Genomic DNA, 24,434 nt, shown 5'->3' with positions numbered 1-24,434 from the left:
AGTCGCGGGATCCATCACGAGAGTGGAGACCTCTGCCCGCTGGAGGGGAGGGGGAAACCGGGCGAAAAGTATGATTACGATTAAGTGAAATCTGCTCTCCTTCTTTTTTGCGCCGCTCGTTAATTTATTGTTAATCGTCGCTAGGCAAACGGAGGCGCCGCTCGGCCAGCAGCTGAGGTGGGGGAAGCCAACGAAGGCGCCGCCACCGGAAAAAGCGCGCCGATGACACTCGAAGGCGCAAAAGGCGCAAACAAACGCCGCCTTCGAGACTCAACCTAAGTGCTGCCCGCCGCCCCTCTGCTCTGCTCTCCGCTTTCGCCTTTTCATCGCTCGAATGGATTCGCCGTCGTCGTCGGCGCGGCGGCGGCCACCACAACAGGCGGACCGGCGAGGCGGCCGCCGAGCTTTGTCGCTGGTATCCGTTATCAAGGCCGCCGCAGCCGCCGTCGCCGCCGCCTGACAGTATAGGCGCCCTGCTTGACACGCGCGCGCGCCTTTTGAGGGATTCATTTTTCCAGTTTCAAGCTGGAGGGGTTCACTTAACTTTGTCCATTTGTTCCGCCCGCCGCCGCGGGAAATCCCGAACGCGCCAAGATGCCGGCGCTACCTGCGTCAAATTAGCGCCGCGCCAAGAGTTGGCTCCTCGCGCCTCAGCAACTCTGCGGCCTGTCCATTTGCACGCTCACTCGGCGCCGGCGACTCCATCGAGTGTTCGCGCTTGGCCGCCCGCGCAGGCTGCAATTTTTCCCCAAGGTCGCCCGAAGGTCACCCGGCCAGCCGCCACTTCCGGTCCTGGGGGCGGCCCGCCGAGGCGGCGAGTCAAGTGGCCGAAGGAATGCGATTGTGGGTGCGCGCGCGCGTGTGGGCGGCCTCGAGAAATGTTATTGTTGTCGGCAGGCGCGGAAGTTCGCCGCTCGGAGATAATTAATCGAGGCGGCGGATGTGGGCGGTCGGCGCCACCACTTCCGGCGGCTGCACAGCGAGTGATCTCGTCAAAGCCGAGGCGACGTGTTCCTGTGGTCAGCCGGGCTCGACTCTACTCAGCTCAGCTCCAGGGCGGCGGCGACGGCGGCACAATTAATCAGCAGGTAATTCCGGCGCGCAGGCTGCGTCGGCCGGCGCTCGGCGCCAGGTGAGCGACGGCCGCTTGTTACGCAACCGCCTTGCGCAACGTTTGGGCGGCGACGGCGGCGGCAGCTGTCGTTGTCACGTCCGTTGTCTTGGCTCGGCCAAGCGGCGCCCTTTGTCGCGGGCTGGCTTTGTTTCGCGCGGCCGCTGGCCACTTGGCCGCGGCGGCCGGACACTCGAGCCACCTTAATGATGGTGGGCGCCCGCCGAGATAACGGTAATAATATCGGGCTGCTGGCGCCGCCCGATTCTCACGCGCGCGCGCTGAGAGTTGAGGAGGCCGGACAGTCGGCGGCGGCGGCTGGGGAATCACAATGGTCGCCATTCGGGCGGCCTCATTGGCGGCGCCCGCGACAAAAGTCTCAATATACAAACCGCACCAGCGGTCGGCCCGCCGAGTCTTTGTTGATTAGAAATCGCCAACTTCCGGCTCCTCTGGGCGCCGCGCGAAGGCCGCCGGCTCAACGAAGCCGCCGCCGCCACTCTGGTCTTGTGTGCGTGAGACTCGCTGACCAAGATGAATGATGATTCCCTGGAGCTCCACTTCCGAGTGGCGTGCCAGTCGCTAGTCGCTAGTCGCCGCTCGCCGCTCGCCAGTCGGCCGCAGCAGCGGGGCGCCCAGAGAGGAAATATTGCACTTATTGCGCCGCGAAACACAGGCGCGGAGGAGTTTGTATGTTAAAGTGAATCCACTTCCTGTTTGCCCAGAATCACTGCCCTCAAGGGCAGCGGCACCGGCGCCGGCCTGGTCGTGGCCGGCCGACTGCTCGGATTGTTCCGGCTGGCGAAACTCGGTAATTCATCGCGCGCGGGAAACACGCCGAGTCCGAGAGGACAAACTTCGCATAGTAATAACACACACACACCCACTGAGGCGGTCCGCCGGGGCCAGCATCCAATGGGAGCTTTGCATTGGCATTCATGTGGCATCGTCGTCCGGCTGCGGCGGCGACTATCAAGTGTTGCCCGACCAGGGCGACACTTGTAAGTCCTCCGTCGCGGTGGAGCTCGCGCGACGCCACTCTGGGCGGCCGCGCGGACTCGAGGACTTGAAAAAGTGGCGACTCCAGTGGTTTAGCCGCGCGGCTCGTGATTTGCCTGTGTGCGCGCCCGCCAGCCAGCCAGCGGCCGGCCCGCCCGCCCGCCAGTGGATAATTATCTGCTCCTCCCACTTCCGCTGCCGCAAATGGGGTGCGCCGCGCCGCGCGAGGGGGAGGGCAAACACGCGAACTGACGGGCGCGATGTTTACATTAGCCCTCAGCCGCACGCCGGATGCTGATTGGCGCTATCACTTGCACTCGCGCCACTCGGCGTCACAAACCACTTGTTTGTGGGCGTGCCGCGCGCGCGCGCTGCGCGACCGTGACCGTGAGGCGGCGGCCGGAAGTGCGTTGCTCATTCGCGCTGCTCGGCGGCGAAAATTGAAAAAATCGCTCGCCCACTGGCTCTGGGGCGACATTTGGGGGCCCCCAGTGAGCACCTTGGCCGCAATAAGCGCCAATCCTCACGTGCCGCCGATTGGAACACCTGAGCGCGCGACTTTGTATTCCCATCACTGGCGCCCAAAAAGATGGCCGCGCTGGTGCAAAGTGTCGCCGCGCCCCCTCACTTCCGGCGCGGATCAATCAGCCATGCCCCCACCTACCAACCCGAGTTGGATTGAATTGGCCAATTGGGCCAGCGGAAGTGAGGGTTTTGGTCCAGGCAACTTGCGAGAAAATGAGATTAACGCGCCGAGGAGCCGCGCCCCAGAGCCTCCGGTAATTGGCCGCCCTGCAGCGGAGACAAGACTTCGGCCGGAAGTGGCCGAGCGGCGCGAAACTTTGGCCGCAATGTGCGGCGGCGGCGGCGGCGGCGACCGAAGTTTCTTAAGAATGGCGCCGCGCAGTCAATCAAGGTGCTGGCGCCAGGCGGCCGCCTAGTGCCGCCGAGAGCCGCGTGGGGGCGGCGCTCGGCCCGGCCCGCCCCTCCCCTCCCCCACATGGAGCCTCTCGATTGGTGCCCATTGAGCGCATAACATGAGCTCGGCGTCATCTTGGAGGCAACTTTTTGCAGCTCCGCTTAGGCTTCCTCCTCTGCGCGAATTCGAGTCGCCGCCGAGAGGCAACTTCAGCGCGGAAATGATCAATCGACCGGCGCCCAAGTGACTCGAGTTGCTGCTCGAGTGGCCAGCCAGCCGCCGGGTCGACGGGCGAACGAGGGAACGGTGGAGAGGGAAAGGGGCGCGCCGCCTCTCGCGGGCGTGGGCGTGGAGCTGGCGCGCCGGGAAGCTCGGCGACGGGCGAACTCATTGATTCGGTCTTGCCGGCGCCGACTCATTTGCAAAGCGCGCGGCCGCCCAGCGAGCGAGCGCCAGAGTGGACAGAGTCGATCGCGCTGAAAGTTGGCCGCCACCGCCGCTCGCGTTGTTTATAGGCAGGCAAACCTGAAACAACATGACCTTTTTTGCGCTCGTCGCTTGTTGGACGATCACGTCGACGACTTCCGGCGGCTGTGCGGGGGTCGCGCGCGTCGACGAATCGACTTCATTAGGCGCCGCTCGAAGCTGAGGGCCGCCCGTCTGCCTGCCGGCGACAGCCAGTCTGGAGAAACAAAGTTGGGGGCTCCAAGTTGACCTTGGGCGCAGTGACAAGCGCCAAGGTCAACTTGGAGGCTCGCCGCCGCCGCCGGCACGTCGCCATGTCGTCCGCCGCGCCTTTAAAGACAGACAAACGCCACTGGATTGAATTGTTAACGATCGCGGACTTAACCTAATTGCATCGCCATTCAATGGGCGCGCCCGGCGAGCGGCGGTGATAATCATCGCATCGTTAAGACGCGCGAAGTGGCCCCCGCGCGGAAGTGGGGGAGAGAAGAATACGTGATGGTGGCGCCGGTTTGTTGACTCGCCGCCGCCGCCGCCGTCGCCGAACATTTAACGACATTTCAACTGCCGAGCCGAAACTCAATTGCATTTCAAGTGGCCGGCGGTGGGACTCAGCGGACTCGGCGGGCCCAGTGGGCGCGCCTGCCAGAGGTGGCCCTTCGAGGAGCGGCCAACAAAATGGTAAATTATTCTTCGCCAGGTTGATGAATGAAGCGGCCGCCGCGAGGACAATTTGCCTCGTTTAAATTGAAAATCCCACCGAGCGAAACGATAGAGTCGCACGTCGTCGCCGGTCGCCGTCGCTAGTCGCCGGTCGCAAGTCGCAGGCAAAACTCAATCGAGTGGCTGCCGCTGGTTGGCGAGACCACAAAATGATCTGGCGACAGGAACTCGCAGGGATCTAATTTAGGCGGGCGCTCGCATGAGTTGCGTGGAGTTCGCGTTGTGGCGCCAAATTTGAATTCACTCCGCCGGTCCGAGTTGCTGGGGTGGCGGCGGCTGGAGTCGGCGCTTAAATTCCGCTGCTATACATCACAAGACCCCGAAAGTCATTAGTGGGCCTCTTCGGGCCGGCCGAAGCATACAAACTACAACAATTACTGCGGCCAGGCCGAGCCGAGCCGAGCCGGAGCAACAACAACAACAACAACAATGCTGGACTCGCGAAGCCAAGCAAACTTTCGCCTTGCTGCTCCAGATTAATTTTCAAGCCCCAGTTTGGTGAGTTCGCAATTTCCAGTTTCAGTTGGGAGGCTCGCGTGTCCTAATCATGTTGTTGTGTGCTGTTGTCTAAACTCCCGCCAGTTTTGCAGCGAATTCAACTAACCAACTGGCAGAAGCCAGCCCCGGAATCGATCTTCTATTTGTTGCGTCACGGCGCCGACGAGAGGCGAAGAGACACAACTCGCCAGACGCTCCCGCCAAAGCGGCGATAATTGATGATCGCCACCAAGACAGCGCGCCACAAGAAAGACCATTACCAACCCTTTGTTGCCAAACGGCAGCTTAGTGGCGGGAGGTCACAGTGGCAGTTAACAAGCTCGCGCTGACCAGCTCGCTGGGCTGGCTGGCGGAGGCCAATCAATTACGAGCGCCCGCGCGCCTAGCGCCGCACCATAGCGACTTGACTGTTCCAACAAACAAATTATTTAAAGGCAGCGATCATCATTATGGCGAGTTGCTTCAAACCGGAAGTGACTAGATCCCCCCCCCCAAATAAGCGAGTGCGCCAATACGAGCAGACACTTCATTGGGCCGATTGTATTTCACTACGCATGAGGAGCTCATGAATTTTGCACGCATAAAGAGAGATGCAAAATTTGGCGAGAGCCCCCCGCAAAATGTGGCGCAAAAATGGCCGCCAAATGAGCGCATATGGCCGCTCTTGTGCCTATAGCAACCCGGCGCCCATGTGATTGCACACGCCGCTGACGAGCTTGGCCGAGTTTCGCGTTCGATTCGTTCGGTGGCGGCCGCTCTATCGCATGATGATGCCAGACGAGGTGAGCGGCGCCGCCGCCAGGAAACAAGCAAAGTTTTTGTGAAAAAAATGAGCAAACACACATACGCACTCGCCTTGGCCGGTTGGCCTGCCAACAATTGTCCGACTGTGTGACGCAATCCTACGCTTTGCCAGCTCCACACACACAAACTATCCACCGTGCAAACAACAGCTCGACAGGTTGGCTCGCGGGAATAGGCGCCGTGGAGCTCGCCAATGACGACGAACAAGAGGCCTCATGTCACTCAAACCGAGCGGCTAGAGGAAATTCTGTCCACCCTTCTTTCCCCCCCCTCGCTTCCCTCGAGCTGGACCAAAAGGGGGGGGGGCACCGTCCAGCAGGTGTGACAAACAAACAAACCGACGGCGGCCGGCACGGCGAGGAGATGTTACACTCGCCTCTACTTGTTGCCAGCTCACCTGTCCGCCACTTCCGCTTGGGGGAGGGGAAGAGGAGGGCGAAATCTCGGGGGAAAATCAGTTGGGCGAGCGGCGGCATACTTGTGAGTCGGCGAGTGGAAATTCCGCCAAGAAGTGTGCGCCCACTGCAATAACAATAACAATTCGGCCTCCACGTCGGGCGCAAGAGAGCGCAAATTCGCTTACAGTCATGACCACTCGACGACGTCACTTATGACAGCAACTTGACCATTTATAATGCGACGCCAACGTCCAAACTCCAGACGTCCGGTGGCGCCGACGACGACGACGAGATTGAGTTTATGCGCTCGCCTTGGTTGGTTTTGAGTTTCAAGTTGCTCGGCGGCGCCGGCGACCATATTGATGGAGTGAAAAAGAGGGGAAAGCCGAGACTATGGGCGGCTGTTTGCAGCCGGTCGCAAGGCGCGCGCGGCGAGTCGCTATGTGCGGCGAGTCGCTATGTGCGGCGGAACTTGCAAATGAAAGGAAAAACCCACCAGGCGAGGCGCTAAAGTTTAACGACGAGCACTCAATGGCTTAGCCACACAATAGGCCGAACACTCGAGCGGCCAAGCAAAACAACCGCAATCAAAGCCAATGGACGGCGACGGCGGCTGCGACGTCGACGTCGACGAGCCGGCCGGACACTGGCAAATGCAATCTGTCGATGGCGGCGGCGAGGCGCTCATTTTGATTGCCAGCAACATCGCATGCGACGATGCCGAGTTTAGCAGCTTGATTGTGTTGCCCTTTGTGTGTGTGTGTGATCTATTCGCGAATGCAGTTCACTCATTAACTGGCCGCCCAGTCCAGTGCTCGACGTCGGCGGCGCGGCGCCGTCGAGGGGGGAGGAAGTGGCCGTGTTGCCGTTGTTGCGGTTTCAGCGTTTAGCAGCAAGGCGAGCGCAGGCGGCGAGGGAGGACTGGAGTTTCGCTTCTGCTCGTGCGATTGCTTTGAGAGGCGGAGAGGGGCGCTCGCAGTGGCCTTGCGAGTTTCGCGTGGAAAATAAATAGCCGAGCTGGCAGCGCGCATGTTGCCAGCCAGCCAGCACGAGGCCGGGAACAACGACCACGGCGACGCCGCCGCCAAAGGGTTGGAGGAAGCCAGACGGGAGGTCACATAGCGAGCGATGCGCGCACAATTGAGCGCTTGGCTGAAGTTCACAGTCGTCGGCGGCGGCGGCGGCGTCGAGTGCGAGAAGGAAGCAGGCGAGCGACTTTGTGGGCTCCTCCATTGTGTGCTGGCGCCGCAGTGACCGTCAGTGTCTAGTGGGCGCCTGATTATTTTGTCGCAAACTGAAACCCGAAAGGAGCTAGGCGCGCGCGCGCTTCGCCCCCAAGGAGGAGCGCCTAGCTGCGTTCAGTGCTCGTGCGCAAAGGCGTTCGTTCGTGGGTCGTTCGCTCGGTTGGTCGTACACAGAAGACAGCATGCGGCCAAGCAAAGCAGTGCAGTGGCATTAAGGAAATTAGCGCGCTCGCTGGCGCTGGAATGCCGCCGCGCGAGCGCACACAATTGCGAAAACTGGTGCGCACGAGCACGTAACTCGTTCACTCGGTCGGTCGTTCGCTCGTTCATACGTTCGCCTTACACCGAAAACAATCGGCCGAAATCCGGCAACTCCACACAGCAGCGGCAGCGCGAGTTGCGCGCGCCAAAATGTGCACGTCGTGCGCGCGTCTGTTTGCCCGTTCGTCTCGCCCTGCGTGCGACTCCCGCTGGCCGTCTGTCTGCGCGTCTGTCTTGGGGTCTGTGTGTTTCTGCGCGCGCGGCGGCCGTCGTCGCTGCCTCGTACAAGTGGTGTTTGGCGAAATCACTCATACTTGCGCCAGCGAGCGAGCGAGCAGTAAGCGACCGACCGACCGACTGAGCGAGCGAGCGAGCGAGCGAACGAACGAACGAAGGATTGAACGAACGGGTGAGTGAAAGAAAAGATAGGGAGCGAAATTATTGTCGTTGCCGCTACTGTTGTCGGTATCATCGCCGTCTTCGCGGTCGCCGTCGTCTCGCCGCCGCCGCCGCCACCGCCACCGTCGTCGTCGCCGTGGAAGGCGAAGTCGTTATTATTTTTGCTCGTTATTTTCGTAATATTTATACCCAACTTCTCGAGTGTAACTAATCCCGCGAACTGAGCCCTCGAACAGGAACTTGAGAAGTCTTCGTGGTTGTCGTTGTCGTGGTGGTCGTTCATATAGATAACAACATCAACAAACAAATTGCATTTTGGCCAGAAGAAGTAAGTCAAGTGTCAGTGCTGCGTCGCCCCATGAAACCGCTGCAAAACACAAGAGCCCAACCAGAAGAGCAGAAGTGGCTTTGAATTTAAATGAACAACAATTTTCACCAGCCCATCGAGAGGAGTCAAGTGCTCAGCACACAGCCAGAGGAATTAATCGAACAATTAATCGCCGATCATCGTTCGGGGCGCCTCAAGGGGAGAGCAGCAACTTGAGCCTAACGAAGTATGACTTTCACTCGTCCTGGTGAACATGAGCACCAATCTAGTAGACTCGTTTGGCCAGCTTCTTCCGCGCAAGTCGACAGCACCAGAGGCACCAGCACCAGCACCATGACCAAGCAGCCCCACACTCGCCTTCGACGACCTCGAGCACCAGTCCAGAGCAGCAGCAGCAGCAGCAGCGAGGCCGCCCAATCGAGAGGAACCTCAGCGGACTCACTTGGAAGCCAGAAAAGGTAGACGTCATCAATAATAACAGGATGAAGATTGGACACGAACCCGCAGCTAGTAGGGGTAGCAGTAGCAGCAGCAGTAGGAGTAGTGGAAGTAGCAGCAGTAGTTTTAGAATGAGCACCAGAGGTGGGCGCGCCACTGGCTGCGAATGGGTTCGCAACTCTTCGAGGATGAACACTAGAGTCGTCATGATACTTTCAGCTTATCTCATCGCGCTCCTCATGGCGCCGCTCCAACTCAACTCAACGGCTTCAGGCCCAGACAACACCAACACCAACAACAACATCAACAACTTTGACCTCCACAGGCGACTCGTGGTGAAGCAGACCCACCTGAACAGCCAGCACCACCATGAGTTGCGTCACCGCCCCCTGCGCGCCTCTGGCCTGGCCGCCGCCGCCGAGGAGGCCGGCCTGCGGAGGGCGCTGAGGCACGCGCACGCCGAGCTCAGGTCGTCCGGCGCCGATCGCCACCGCCGAGCTGGTCGCCAGCGTCGGCAAAAGGAGGCCCGCAGGTCGCTCTACTACTCGGTGCTGGCCGCCGCAACGCCGCCGCCGCCGCCGCTGCCGCTGCCGCCGCTGCCGCCGGTAGCGACAACTGACGGTGAAAACTCAGTCCATTTCAAGTCCAATCAAGTCATAGAAGTGCCTAGCCTCAACACGTTCGCAGACCACCAACACGCGGAGCAGCTGCCCATAGTGGTGAGCACAAGTGAAAACAGTTACGTTTCGGCCAGTCCAGTCGAGCATCGCGACCTTTACAACCACGAAGACCAGAACGCCGACTCTCAGGGGGAGGCCGCGGACGAGGCTGATTACGAGAACCAGGTGGGCGGCGCCGGCGACCAAGATCACGACGACGTCGATGATGAAGACGACGATGATAATGGCGGCGTCGATAATCGCACAGGTGAGGCCGACGCCCACGCGAGCCGGCCAACGTCGGTCGGCGCGGCGGGGATGCACTTGAGCCCCAGCTATGCGACCTCCACCACCAACAACGAGCAGCAGAGCCAACCGGCGAGCACAAGTGAGATTTCAACCACCGCAACCACAACATCATCCTTCACGAGCTCCAACGCAATTTTAAACTCCACCGACGAGGCCGACGAGGATGAGGGTCCAGTGGTGCCGGCTGAAAGCGACTTGGAGCAGCCATCGGGCGCCACTAGTCCCGCAAGCAATTCGTCCGAGGGGCTCGCCGCGAGCGCCAACTTGGTGAGTAGACGGCGCCGCCGACTAAATGAGACTCCTAAATGCGCAATCCGCCGACCTAACAACCGAGTTTTCCCCTGCAGGTCGACCTTGAGAGCTACAGTGTGGAGGCTCATTACGACACCAAGTCGGCCACCATAATCAAAACCAGGGAGTCCATCAACATGGGCGCCAGCTTCTTGAACTATACCATCGTAACAAACTTAAATGCCTGCCTAGTGGAGTGTTGGATTACCGACTCATGTGATACCGCCATTTACCAGGAGACGCCCGTCGATTTTGTCGGAACCAGCGGCGCCAACCCCGCGGAGACTCCCGACGAGTCGGCCTTCGGCCAAGGTGGCGGCGGCGGTGGTCTCAGGCGTCGCCGTGATCGTTCTCACCACCGCCAATTGGCCTCTCTGTTGACAACAACACGCGAGAGGGTCGATGATAATCTGGCGACACTAGAGGACGACAACAACAACGACGGCGGCGATTCCGACGACGACGACGACGACGACGACAAAGTGGATAATATTGACGAGTACGATAACGTCGGCGGCGGCGGCGAGCACACCTCAGTGAAGAGAGTGAGGCGCCACGTTTTGGCGCCAAAGCGAAGGGCAGCCTCGCCTGAGCCGAGTGGCTTCTACCTCTGTTACCTGTTCCAATGTGCCAAAGCCGACGGCTTCAAGTGTCAGTTTTCGGCCCACAAAAACTACGTCACCTCGACGCGACTGGGCGGCTACGAGCTGGCGCCGGCCGGTCAGCTCCACCTGGAGCAGCAAGCCGACGAGCCGCACTACTCGAAAATCGTCACGAGTCCCTCGAACCACCACAAGCTGGACGGCCGGCCTCTGGGCTACCGCGACTCCCACCTCGCGAGCATCAGCATCGGCCAAGAGGTAAGTGCGGCAGATTTAAGCTCCGAGACGCCGATTACTTTAACCTGAACTCACCTGACCTTGAACAACTCTCGCCCTTGAACGGGTTGTAACCCGACTGCAGGAACCCGACTACCAGTATTACGACGGGCGGGGCAACATCAACAGCGCCATCATCGCCGTCCTGTTCGGCGTGGGCGCCACGGGCATGCTCATCCTCATCGTCGGCCACAAGATGAAGTCCATACGACAACGATTAGCCTACAAGGGCCGCCGACGGAGTTTAGTTCCCGACGCGGACTTTTTAATTAACACCATCCCCATCGATTCGACACTAATCGAGGCGGCCAACCTGAGTAGATACAATAGTTTGAGTAGCCTCAGTTATTTAAATCACGGCGCCCCCAGGGGGGAAGCAAGCGATAGCGATTCAGATCAATAAGAAGACATGACCGCACCTCGTTGTTATTATTGAATAATAATTAATTTTAGATTGCGTCCCCAGTTTGTTTACACATTTGGGTGAACAATTATCGAACACAAGAGAACACACACACACACACACACACACACACACACACACATACAAACACGAACACGAACACAACCGATGCACTTGTTATTTACGTCTTAGCAAATTGAACATAAGCAGTATCAACCATTAGCGTGCCATTTGAGTTGGGCATAATGTAGACGAGGGGGCGAGCATGACGCAAGAGTTTGCACCAGGATGAGGCCAAGGGCGCCACTGGAGCAATTAGCCAGGACTCAACAACTAACTAGATGGAGGACATCTACGTCTCACAGGTAGCGGGATTTTTTGTCAAAATTGTGATAGCTAATTATTAATCTCGTCTGTTTGGCTGCCAGCGACGCGACTCACTGGATCCAAAGACAGGAGAAATAAAATACCATTTCGCTTTACAGCTCGCCTGCTCGCTCGCTCGCTCGCTCTCGGTGGAGTTTTCCACGACCTTGAGCCTCGTCAAGGTCGGCGGAGACTCTCTCCCCCTGGTAGCCGTGAAGTATCTGCTCGCTATGTGTTTATTGTCCGTAGCCTCCTCACATGAAGGCGCCCCGCGCGATCCTCGGCAGGAAGTTGGCGTTCAGGGCGTCCGACTCGTCGAGGCGATCCAAGTCGCCGAGCTCCTTGATGTCCAGCCGGCGGTACTGCTGGTGTCGCTGCCGGCCGAGCTGCTGGTAGAGGCTCTGGGCCAGGAGGCTGGGCTCCCTGGTGGCGATGAACACCCGCGACGACAGGGGCACCGTCTCCTCGAACTCGCCCGAGGAGGCGGCTGCCTGAGTAGCCGCCGTGGGCGCCTCGAGCGGCAAGTCATCCTCGCTGAGCGCCACTATGGGATCGTACAAGTGGCCGTAGCTGGCGGTGAGCACCACGGGCGCCTTCCTCATGGTGAGCAGGCTGACGCGCGACCCATACTCGCCCAGAGTGGGCACCTCCTCGTCCTCGCCGGCGGCGGGCTCCTCCTCAAGGGCGAGCTGCTGCTGCTGTTGGATTGGAATCTCGTCCACTTGTTCCTCTGCGCGGCGCACCACCAGGATGGGCCGGCCGGCCGCGAGGCCAAGTCGCTGCCTGTTGTTGATGTTGCTGCTGCTGCTGCTGCCCGGATTGCCCAGCAACTTTTGACCTTCAGACGACAGGATGGACATTTTGCTGCGCCGCAAACGTGGAGCCAACTGCTGCTGCTGCTGCTGCTGCTGCTGGGTGCTCTCTAATAGGCGGGGCGACCTTGGGGCTGAGCGCGGCCCACTTCCGGCCGCCGCCGAGCGCTTGCTCATCTTCTTGAGGGCATCCGTGGCCTCCATGTCGCCCAGTCCCGTCGCCTCGATGCTGAAGGACTCCGACTGGCCGCTCGCGCTCTTGTCCTTGGGCCCGGCCAAGGTCAGCGTGCCGTTTGGCGTGCTTGTTGTGGGGCTGGCGCCGGCGTAGCTGGCCGTGAGGGCCAAAATGAGCGCACCGGCGGCGATTAGCATTCTCCCTGAAGGGCGGACTGCCCTCATCTTGACGCTCAGAGGTGGTGACTCTTTCTTCTGGTGTAGCTCAGCGACTGGTACTCATAATAGAGGAGACGACATCGCTTGCGTGCTAATTGGAGCAGCTCGACACACTTTGCGTAGACACTCCGATCGGCGAATGCCATCGATGACAGCACGCGAGGTGAGCGAAGATTGTTGTGCTCGCCCCTATGCGCGCCCATCGCCGGCCACTCGAAGTGGGAAATCACTCAACCCGCCAGTGGCGCCTAAGGTGAGGGGGAGCCCCGACGCTGTGCAGCTCGGGCGGGCCACTGCGCAGGCGCCGGCACTCGTGCGCCCTCGAAGGGCAACTTTGTGGCAACAAGAGAGCAGCTCTTGCGGTTTTACCTGGAATCACTTACACTTTCGCACCGGCGCCGCCACTCTAATGAGCTCCCGATTTGCACCAGTAATTATGAAAATTGCTCGCACGCCCGCCTCTCGAGGGTCTTATGCAGGCGCACGAGGTATCAAATGGCAGCGCGCAGGGGACTTGAACTTTTCGGGGGCTTGATGGCTGGCTGGCCACATCCGGTTCGTGTTCGCGCGCTTCGCCGCACACACATCACCACCACCGCCAGCACCAGCACCGTTGGCCTGGTGGGCCCGCAAATTGAATTTGTGTGTCGAGCGTGAAAGTTCTCGTGTAAATATATTACTTTTTGTTGTGGTTGTTGCGGCGAGACGGGACGGAGCGAGGCGAGGCGAGGCGAGGTGAGGTGAGGTGAGGCGAGGCGCCACTTTGTTCACTGGCCGCAGGTTGTTTGTTCGCGCCGTTTGGTTTGCCCGGAGCGCTCGTTACGTAATGCGCCGCGCCGAGGAGCACCTCAATGGGACTCGGGACGTCTCACTCGAGGTTGGCCGCCACGCGAAGGACGGGAAACCCCACGAGTGCCGGGCGCCCGTGGATCCGACCTCCTCCCTCGCAGGTTCCGCTCCGCCGGCGCCGGAGTGAATATCCTCGGCATAGGAGGCGGCGGCGGCGGAGAATCAACTGCTCGGCGGCTCGGCCGTCGCTTAATCGATATTAATTACAGCGCAAACCTCACGACCTTGAAAAATGTCACGTCGCTCGGGAGTGATGGGCGCTGCAGGTTCGCCTGTCCGTCCGTTCGTTTGGCGCTGCTGAGCTCCCCCGGTGGATGTAAGCTCGGCGCGCAACTACACCAAACGACCTCACTCCCATTAATCAAGTTGCTCGTTGGGGGAGATTGTTTTTGCGCGCAACTTCCGGTTGGAGGAGGACAGAACACTGTAACAACAGGCTAAAGTTCGTCCGGGTCGGCACCATGTTCGCGTTGCTAGTTCGAGGGGAGCCTTTATTTAAAACACGGTGATGAAGTGAGGTGAGGTGGAGTGCGCGCGTGTGTCCCCAGTGGGTTCACTTTACCTGTGAGTCGCCGGCGCCGACTGATGATTGAGTGGCCTGATTGACGAGCCGAACCTTTGATGCTCATTTGACGGCCACTGCTGCTCATGATCGTGGCCATTTCCGCTTCCGCTAAACCAATTGGAAATAGACTCCAGTTGGGCGGGCAACTCAAAGGAGGAGCGCGAGTTCTGCAAGTCGACCAGATCCAGTGGGTTCGTCTGCAGCGACTCGGAAATCCTCGCGAACTCGTCCATTGAAAGGGACTTGTCATTGCTGAACGTGTTTCCGCCGTTCGACTCGCTCAAGTGGTTGTCGCTCGCCCGTTGGCTGGGCGCCAGCGGATCCGTCGAGGTTACAAGCTGATCATTTGACATCATCATCATCATTGCCCTCGATTCCACGTTCGTCGTCGTCGTCGTCGGGGGCGGCTTTTGACCTTCGGACGAGGAACTGTCACCCATCGTCGTCGTGATTGACGCCAGTGTCGACGGCGGCAGCGGCGTCGTCGTCTCTTGGGGAGGCGCCAGAGTTGTCATCGGGAGCAGGGACACGCCCCTCTGCGGCGAGCTCGTCGTCGTCTCGGCCGGCGTCGAGTTGACCACAAACTCCACAGTGTTATCACGGGCTTTGTGGGCGGGGCCAGTCCTCGGCGAGTGGGCGTGTCTGGCTGGGCCCACCGACAGGTTGTACCGGCTCGAGGAGCCCGAGGTGTCCAGGCTGTCGACGGGCTTCGCCCGACCCTGCCCCGCCTTCTTCTTGGGTAGGCGTGACGCGGACGGCCGGGCTGTCGTCAGGATCTCGCCCTCCAGGGTGCTCGAGGTGGCCACCAGAGTGCTGGCCACGGCGCCTATCGAGTCCAGCGTGGACATGGAGGCCGGCGTTGTGCTCGGCGGCGGAACGAGGCCGTCGTCGCGACTTTCGGGCGCCCGAAACACGACCGAGGGGCGCGTGAACGTCTGACCGCTGGGGCGGCGCTCGGTGTCCTCCAGGTGGCCTTGGAGGCGGGCGCGTGCCGTAGAGGCCATGAGCATGGGCAGGTCCGAGCTGCTGCGCGTCGTCTCCTTGCGATAATCGATGCCCGAGTTGGCGCCCCCCTGACGGCGACCTTGGAGCTTCAGTTGGTTGCCGTAGGAGTTGCCGTTGCGGGTGGCCGCCGACACGAAGGTCGTTTTGACCCGCCGCTCGTCGAACCATCGCGTGGGCCAGTCGGCGGCGGAGTTGTTGGTTGTCTGGTCCCTCCTGAAGGTCAGCTCGTTCACCTCGCTCTCGGGCGGCTCGTCGTAGACCACGGGGCTGTCGCTCGGCGTCCTCCTCGGCGGCAGGTCGATCTTGTCCTTGATTGTGAACGGGATTATCGATTTGTGCGACGAGTTGACTTGTTGATTGGCCTCGATGGTCGGCGTCTTGCTCGTCGTGGTGGTCGGAGATGAGGGCGTTGACGAGGCGATCGGCTCCTCGGTGGCGCTCATCGTGGAGCGCTTCTCAGAGGACGAGCCCATTATTCTCACCTGCTGCAGGGGCGACTCCTCCAGGTGGTTGCCGTTCCAAGAGTTACCGGAAGTGAAGTCGTCGTCATAGAGGCTCGTCGATGACGCCGCCCTCAGGGGTGCCTGCGTCACGCGCCTATTGTTGCCGCTGGCGCCCTTCTTCTGGCCCAACTTTTGCGCCAGGCGAGCGGGTGACTCCCTTGAGTTTCCTGCGGCCCCCTTGGCCCGTTGTTTTATTGGCTTCGTTAACCTGGAATTGGCGGCGGTTGTGGCCGCGAAGGTCGTCTCGTCGGCGGCGGCGCCGAAGGGACTCGAGGTGGTCTGTTGTTGCGTCATGAAGCTCTGCTCCAGCTCGGCGTCGGCCACATTCATCTGCACCTGAGAGGCGAGCGGCGGTGGCGGCGGCGGCGCGCTCATGGGCCTGCTCGGCCAAGATGTTGACGCGTACGGGTGCAGCCTCGGCGGCAGGGGCGTGGTCTTGCCAGGCGAGGAGGCCCCCTTCGCGGTGGCTAGGGGCGGCTCGCGAGCGCCTTCCTGCGTCTGGGCGGAAACGCGGCCGCCCTGAACGCGACTGTGGACACAGATGAAGCCATTCGGCTGCTGGTGGCCCCAAGTGGACGACGTCAGCTCGGCGCCCGACTGCGTGGCGAGCGGCGCCAAGGTGGACGAGGAGGAAGCCATTTGGCTGGTGGTGCTAGTCTTTGAGTGAGTCGCCTGTTTGTTGCTGGCCAAGTTGAGCAACGCGTCATCGGGCCCAACGAGCCGAGGCGACATCAACGAGGACGAGGACGGCGACGATGGCGACAACAACAATTTGCCGCTCGACGATCGCTGGGACGTCAGCGCGTCGCCACCCGAGCCCTCGATCGGCGCCAGCAGGTAAATTGTTGACACAGTTTGTTGTGGTTGTGGCTGCGGCTGGCCACTTGAGGCGAGCGGATACTGTTGTTGTTGTTGTTGTTGACCGATCGAGGCCAGCAGAGTGGAGGGCCTCAGCATTGAGATCAGCCTGGACGCATAGGCGCCCAGCGCCTTGCTGGTGGCTCCGTGGAGCGCCGGTGTGGGTGGCTGCTGTTGTTGGCTGGCCGTCGCGGTCAGCGGGATGGTCAGCTGGCCGGCGATGGGCAGCGCATAGGTCTGCTGCTGCTGCTGCTGCGGGTAATCAAACTCGTAGTCCGAGTTCGAGCCGCCGACGGAGGGCAGCCAGCCGCTGGAGTCGGCCGGCTTATCCGCTTGGTTGGTGGCGGCGAGGGCGCCGCCGCTCGTTAGCAGCGCCGAGAATGGCTGGCTGCTCTGGGGCTCCTGGAGGTCGAGCGGGTAGTTGGGCTGCGGACGCAACAGACCGTAATGCTGATGGCCGTCCAAGGACTTGCCTGCCAGCGCGATCACCGGCGCGCCGCCCGATGGCTTGCGATTCAACCACGAGGACAGCGAGCCGGCCGCCGTCGAACTCGCGCCTCCAGTGACCGGCAGCCTGAGGAGCTGGTGGTCGGCGGGCAGGCTCATGATCACGGGCACGTACCTGATCAGGGCCACCATGCGCTGGTGGCTGGCCGCCGCGCCCCCTCCCAGCTTGCGGCCCGCGTCCGAGGAGGACCGATGCGAGGCGGAGTCGGCCAGCGTCTCGCCGGCCGCCGAGGGCCAGTCGTCCGGGCTACCGAGGCTCGAGCTCGAGCTCCCAGTCGAGCTGGGTGTTGTGGTCGAGCTCGAGTTCGCAAAGTCGACGTCGGCCTCCTCCAGGCGCCGGAAGCTGGCTGGCCTCGAGGACCTGAAGTTTTGGCGCGCATTCTTGCGCGCGAACTTGATCAGGCCCACCGGAAGTGAGTAGGTCCTGCGCGGGTCTGGCTGCGACCAAAAGTCGCTCCGCTTCAAGTTGAAGGACTCGTTCGGCGGCGGCGCCGGCTGGCCCAGAGTTTGGGTTCTCGTCGGCTTCTTGTGCTGGACGAACTTGACGCGCTCGAGCGGGTTGTTGCGGATGCCGAACTTGGCGGCCAAACCCGACTGGTTGGCGGCCTTGGCGGGCTGGCTCGGCGGCCGGGGCTCCTGGTGGCTGCTTATCACTGCGGGCACCAGCACTTCCCTCAATGTGAGCTGGCCGGCCTCTTGTGCTGAATGTCTGGCCGGCGATGACATCAGGATCATGATGATAATCAGAAGTCTTCTATGTACAACAGTCGGGTCGCCTCTGGTGGCGTTGGGCTGGCCTTGCATCTTGACGTCTAGAACTGGATCACCTTGGCTGGTGCGACTCGACTTCGTCGCCACTAACTTGTGTCTCCTCGCGAGCATCGACGCAAAACAAATAAACAAACTCGCGAGCCGAACAACATCTCAAACCAACAACAACAACAACCACACTCAACTCGAAGAACACTGCCTCTCAGCTGTGCGAAGCGATCAATTTGGTGCGTGAAAATCAATTATGTCGCTGGTTGCGCAACAAACTCAGCTTGTTCTTCTTGTCGTCGAATGTTGCTGCTCATTTTGGCGCCAACTCGGGATTGTTCCTCTCGCCCCGAAGCAAACTGCGGCCAACTCTTCGCGTCTGAGCGCCAAATAAGCAAAGTCTCGCTTCAGGGTGGACAAAATACACACAAACACACTTGTTGACCAGCGCCGCCGACGACTCAAGAGAGCGGCAAAATTCTTGTCTTTGTTTCCAATTGATTTTGTGGGGCTCAGGACTCTTCACTTTTGATTGTTTTGCGGCTCCACCGATTCAATCAACTCGATGAGAAGTATGACTCTAAACTTTTCAATTGTTGTTTTGATGATTTACAAGCTCAGAGGATGTGATGATGTAATAATAACAGTAAAAACTTCCACTTGACTCAAGCGGCGACCTGTTGATTCTCTTGGTCGCATTCCGGAGGCGAGTGTTTACATCACTTGACTAAAGTTGCTGCTCAACTCCGACAGCTCAATTCTCTCTCGAGTCGCCCATTCACTCATCACTACAACTCGCATACAGTCGCGGCGAAACCGGAAATCTCTCTCTCGGGAAATCTGCAATGCGAGACAATAATAATAATTTCCAAATCCCTTGTCACAATTTACAACTCCCTCTCCCCCCCCCCCCCCTGAGAGAGTCGAGTAGGAGTTGGCGTCCGGTAGCCGAGCTCGAGCACAACGATATCTCCATAAACTCAATTGTCTTCCAGCCGGAGGAACTCTCACTTGAACTGGCCGAGCACTTGAGTGTCCTTTGTTTTGCATATCTGAGCACCGCGATGGGCCGACATTCGTCCTAAGGAAGAGGACGGCCACTCTTGAGGGCGGCGAAAGTGGAGCTGCAAACTTCAGGAACTAAACGATGCGCCGCAGCGCCATGAATGAATGTTAATTGCGAAGATGCTCATTTCTGTTTACATTGTTGCACTGGAGCTCGCCGCCAAATGAGTCGCTGGCGTTCCTCGCCAACAGCAACAACAATGACATTTCGGGAGGATGTCGCGCGCAGCATCACCTGCGCTTTGAATAATTAAACTTAAATTACTTCGCCCAGAGCCAGCAAACGAGTGTCTCTCGGGTGTCGCTGCTCTCCTGAGAGGACAACAAGTGGTTGCTCAATCCATGTGAAATTTCGCTCTCTCCGGTCGAGGACACGACAACCATGAAAGCGCCGGCGCAACTCAGAGAGGTTGCGTAACTAATGGACCGCAAGAGAACCTTCTCCTTCCCATTCTTCTGCAACGTTGCCATGAGACAAGTCCTAGACAGTCGTGTGAGTTCTCCTCCTCTCCTCTTACAGGTGAGACGAATTAATTATGCCCACTTGCCGGGTAAATACCTATTGTTTCAAGGCAATGAAGACACAACATAATCGAATCCCTCAATTAGGGTCATCCGGCACAATTATGGAGCAACAGATAAATTTATTTGCGAGGTTCTCTATGAAAAAACAAAAACAATATCAATACGAACTCTACTTTGTTTTCTTCTTTTTCATTTTCTTGCTTAGTGTCGAGGTTGTGGACCTTGTTGTGGTTCTCTCTGAGCCGGTTGTCGACAACACCTCGTCCTTGGCTAGAGACTCTGTGTCGGCGTCCACGTAGCCGCTCTCGGCTATGGAATCCTTATCATCGTCGGCGTCGCGGTAGTACTGTGGCGGCTTGACAAAATAAGGCAACCGGCCTCTGAGCCAATCAGTGAGAACCATTCGGGCGGTTGTGTTGGTGTCGGCGTGTCCCCCTTTGGATAATTTGCCCATTCGTTTCGCCAACTGTTCGAGGAAATCAATTGGATCCTCCCACTCGGCGATCTTGTAGTGCTTCTTGATGAAGGCCAGATCGACTCGCTTCAAGATATCGCCAATGTGAGACTCGGGCTCCTGGATGTTCTCAATGCGAACCACATTCTTCAGGACAATCTCGGAGTCTGTCTCATTCTGAGGGTGCACAACTCCTGGACAATCAATCAGGTACAAACCCTTCATGAGCGAAATGTATTGCCATACTTTGGTTTCGCCGGCAATGGGTGCAACCTCGCATACTTTCTTCGACTTCAGGGCATTGATTAGCGAGGACTTGCCCACATTGGGGTAGCCCACAATTCCAATGCTTATTTGTTTCTTGTCTTTGTGCAAATTCGAAAATTGTCTAAATAAACCTATCAAATCCGATTTACCGAACGGATTGCTGGTGGAGGCTCTGAATGATAAGGTGGGGTACTCTTTGGATAAAATCTTGACCCAAGCCTTGGTCACATTGACGGGAACCAGGTCGCACTTGTTGAGGATTATAACCAGGTGCTTGAATGGTTTCTCCTTCTTCAAATAGTTCTCTAGGTACGGAGATCGCGTTCCCATTGGGTCACGGACATCGACAACCTGTAGCAAGACATCCGAGGAATCGATCACCTTGAATAGTTCGTTGTAAATTCTTCTCGATTGGCCGGCCTTGAGCAGAGGATCCCGCCTCTCGTCCCTAAACTCGAGAGACTTTTTCTCGATTTGAGATTCGAGTTTCACGTCGTCCTCCACGTGGTATTTCTCCTGCTTACTTGAAGCCGATTCCACGAGACTCTCGTAGTCTGTCATCTGTAGGTTCGGCCTCTTTCGCTTGGCCGTCTTGCCGAATGTCTCCCCGAATGGCTGGATATTGAGGACTGGCGCTCTGGGTTGTTTTGTTTTATCACTCAATAATGTGGTCGGCAGCTTGGATGCCTTCAGAATGACTTGTGTTGGGTCGTTGACGGCGTTCTTGAGTTCGGTTTGGAACTTTTGCAAATTTGCCTGGGTCACCGTCCTCGTGTTACCGAACCACTTCTGGTTGGGCGCCACCCGGGCCCTGGTGCCCTCCTTGTTCCACGATTGGTAGGCGGCCGGCTTTATGATTTTACCCTGACTGTTCCTGACCGGCTTGCCCCCCTTGTACATCATAAGCCGCCTTATGGTGGCCTTATCACGGAGGTGCTTGTCATTCTTGTCGCGTGGCCGGTCCACATTCAAGCTGTGGTTGCTGGGCATCTTGAGTCTCGGTGATGATTTATTTCAGAAAGAATACAAATATATCTTTATTCGTTGTTGATTAGGAAAATACAATCTCGGTGCAGAAAATTAGCACGCATCGCATTCAAAACGCGAATTTCCGAGCGAAAACAACCACGTTGGATCCACGCCACAGCCTCCAGCGCTGCCAGCGAAAAGCTTGTTTTCACTACGAGTATTTTTCTGGGCGATGATCGCGTTGCGTCATCATCGATCTCTCGTGTCCAATGAAGTTGTCACTTTAATTAGATTATCATCACTTAATCATGTCGGCCGCTGGGCGTCTTCTGGCGGCGCTCGTGCCTCACACGATCCAACTTGAGCTCGGAGGGGGGAATGATGCAACGAATGATACAGGAGGAAAAGACGCCGAGTTGTTAGGTATTGGAATGGAGCGGCAACAGCCAAGAGATTTTATTTGCCCCTCACTCAGGGCTCGTCCGTGGGGTTCGTCGAGTGCCTGGAGCCCCGGCGCTCGTTGGAGGTCATGAAGCTGGTCTCGTCCTCAAGCTCGTCCGCCTCGTCCGACAGCTCGCAGCCGCCCGTCTCCCTGAGGTAGAAGGCGATTATGATGGCCGCGCTGAGGGGCAGCAGCATGAGGATGACCATCACCCTGGTCATGCCGATGGAATTGGTCAGCTCCGTCCGAATGAAGGGCGCCACCACGGCGCCCAGACTGCCCACCGTGCCCGAGAGGCCGAAGCCGGTTTGGCGCAAGTCTGTGGGATAAATTTCCGTTGTCGTTATGTACACAAGGGAGGAGAGCGTGGACACGGCCAGCTTGGTCAGGTTGAGCACCCACACAGACACCGAGGCAACCTGGTGGGTGTAGGCAAGCGTCAGGCAGAGACTGGAAATGGAGAGGAGCGTTAAAACTAACGACAGTCGTCTCGTTAGCGCCCAGGTTAATAAAATACAGATCACCGTGGCGAGAGTCTCGACGATTCCGCCAATGGCATAGTTTAGCTTCAGGTCGGAGCCGACGTCCGAGTTGATGAGCACCATGAACATGTAGAGGAGCTCCGAGTTGAAGGTCGTCCAAATGATGATGAGCGCCGTGAGGGTGAGCACGCGCGACTTGAAGATTTCGCCCACCTTGCTGAGGCCCCCGAAGAGGGACAGGAAGAGGAGCTTGCCCCTGGTGAACTTGGACTCCACTTGTTCGCGGTAGGTGCGCCGCCGCTGGCCAATCACGGCGAACTTCTCCTTCAGGCAATCGAACTTGTCGTCCGCCAGGCCCGAGGACACTTGGTGGCCGCGGCGGTTCCACTTGCAAATCCGGCGCAACTCTCGGCGCGCCTCCTCCGTGTAGCCGTTCACCAGCAGCCACCTAGCGGACTCGCCCGTGGCCAGGAGCCAGGGCAAGCTCAACAAGTGGCACCCGATGAGGAACAGGGTTGCGTGGCGGAAGTTCATGAAGTAGTAGACCAGCCAGGGGGTGGCCGTCACCCCGAAAGCCCAGCCCGTGTACACGATCAGACCCACGGGGCCGCGGTACTTGTTGCCGAGCGTCTCCACGATGAGCGTCGACAGGGAGGCCACCGAGCCCAGGTCGCCGAAGGAGCTCAGCGATCTGGCCACCGCGTACACGGTCAAGCTCTCCGCCAGGTAGGAGATCGAACTGGCGATGAGCGTCCACAGGAAGCAGATCCACAGGGTCACCAGGCGCCCGTGTCGGTCCGAGAAGGAACCCCAAATGACGGCCGCGAAGACGACGCCTATGGAGACGACACTCTGGAAGCCGGAGCGGAGCCAGTCGCGGTCGCAGACCAAGTCGAAGGTGTTCGTCAGGGTGACTCCGGTTGAGTTAGTCTCGTAGGTCCAGCTCGAGCACTCGAAGTCGCTGCCGTTGGTCAAGCGGACGGAGCATCTATTTTGCAGGTACTCCAGTTGGCTGGAGTTCTTGGGCACGGCCAGTTGGATTCGGATAGAGTCGCTGGGGTTGCACCAGAAGGGCACCTCGGGCGCCAAAAGCGGGCCCGCATTGGTCATGGTGGCCATGGTGGTGTAACGAAACAGGGTGAATATTGTCAAGGATAGTTGGTAAAACCCGAATTCGCCTATGATGTTGGCCACATTCATGGCCGCCTTTTCGCCGTCGTGGTCGTCGCTTGTTGAGCTTCTACTGCTGCCGGCATCTCCATTCTGCTCGTCCCCAAATTTGAACTCCTTCGAGTTCTCCAGGGGAGACTTGTCCCTCCTCTTATCACTGGTGGCATCTCTGGAAATTCCATTCCTGGCTGCGAGATTATCCTTATTTCGGGTGGTCTTGGTCTCTAGTGGCATTTTGTTGTGTTGTTTTCTCAGCACCTCGCGGGTGTGGGTGTGGGCGTGGGCCTGGAATAGTGGTGTTATAGCGTCTTATCCGAGCGAGTAAAATGAGCTCATTCCGTCGGGTGGTAGTTCGAGGACCGGCAACCGTCTTCTTTAAAATACGTAAATATCAACACGAATCCATCCGGCCGTCAACTCGTAGAGCTCCTCTGGGTCGAGTCTCTCTGTCGGCGATTTAGTTTGCGAAGACGACGGAGGAACAAGAAGAGCAGAAGAAGTTGTTGAGAGGAAATCCTACACTAGGGGCACCACATGGCAAGATTCCCCGCCTGTACACAACAAGTGCAATCTACACGCATATGTAGATGAAGGCACATCCAAGTGTATTGTCGCCTACACTCGTCGTAACATGACGATTATTATCGAGTGTCGTCGCGGAGGCCGCCGCCGCTGTTGCTGATGTTGGTGATATCTGATTGCCTCCACGATAAGTACATATGTAGCAAGCGTAACACCAAGACCTCACAAGTGCAAAACAACGCGTCTTCGTCGTGGTAGTGGAGCGACAAAAAGATGAATGTGGAGCGCGAAAAAGCCGCTCCTCTCGTGTACGATGCGCGCCCGCGACGATGTGTGCGATCCGGCGCGTACAGCGTACGATCCATTTATTTGCGCCTATTTGCTCCTATTGGAGCTCGCAGTCGCGCGTCTCCCTGAGGAACTTGTAGATCAGGATGGCCGCCGTCAGCGAGGACAGCGAGAAGGTCATTAGCACCCGATCCATGCCGACCTGGTCGTCGAACTCGGCGAAGATGAGCGGCGCGAAGACGGAACCCAGCATGCCCAAGGTGAACACCAGGCCGGAGCCCGACTGGCGGAGGGGCGTGGGGAAACTCTCGTAGGCGGCCACACTGGCGATGGAGCTCAGCGACGACTGGGAGAACTTGGCCAGCGCCAGCAACCACACGGCCCAGTGCGAGTCGATGTGGGCCGCCGACAGGCCGAAGCAGGAGAATGATATGAGCAACCAGAAGATTATTAGCGAGTGTCTACGCGGCGCGTAGGAGAGCAACAGGCTGGCCGTCACGGCGGCC

The 24,434-nt window shown here is 58.8% G+C and overlaps 1 pseudogene; it reads right to left on the bottom strand.

Annotated features, from left to right (window-relative positions):
- Positions 1 to 19,503: 19,503 nt before the first annotated feature.
- On the bottom strand, positions 19,504 to 21,045 carry LOC143869113 (uncharacterized; annotated as a pseudogene).
- Positions 21,046 to 24,434: the final 3,389 nt, after the last annotated feature.

The sequence above is a fragment of the Tasmannia lanceolata genome, unplaced genomic scaffold (assembly GCF_043159265.1).
Source record: "Tasmannia lanceolata isolate RefF3 unplaced genomic scaffold, GAP_Taslan_0.1 ptg000953l, whole genome shotgun sequence".
NCBI lineage: Eukaryota > Viridiplantae > Streptophyta > Magnoliopsida > Canellales > Winteraceae > Tasmannia > Tasmannia lanceolata.
This window is presented reverse-complemented; position numbering and strand designations above follow the sequence as displayed.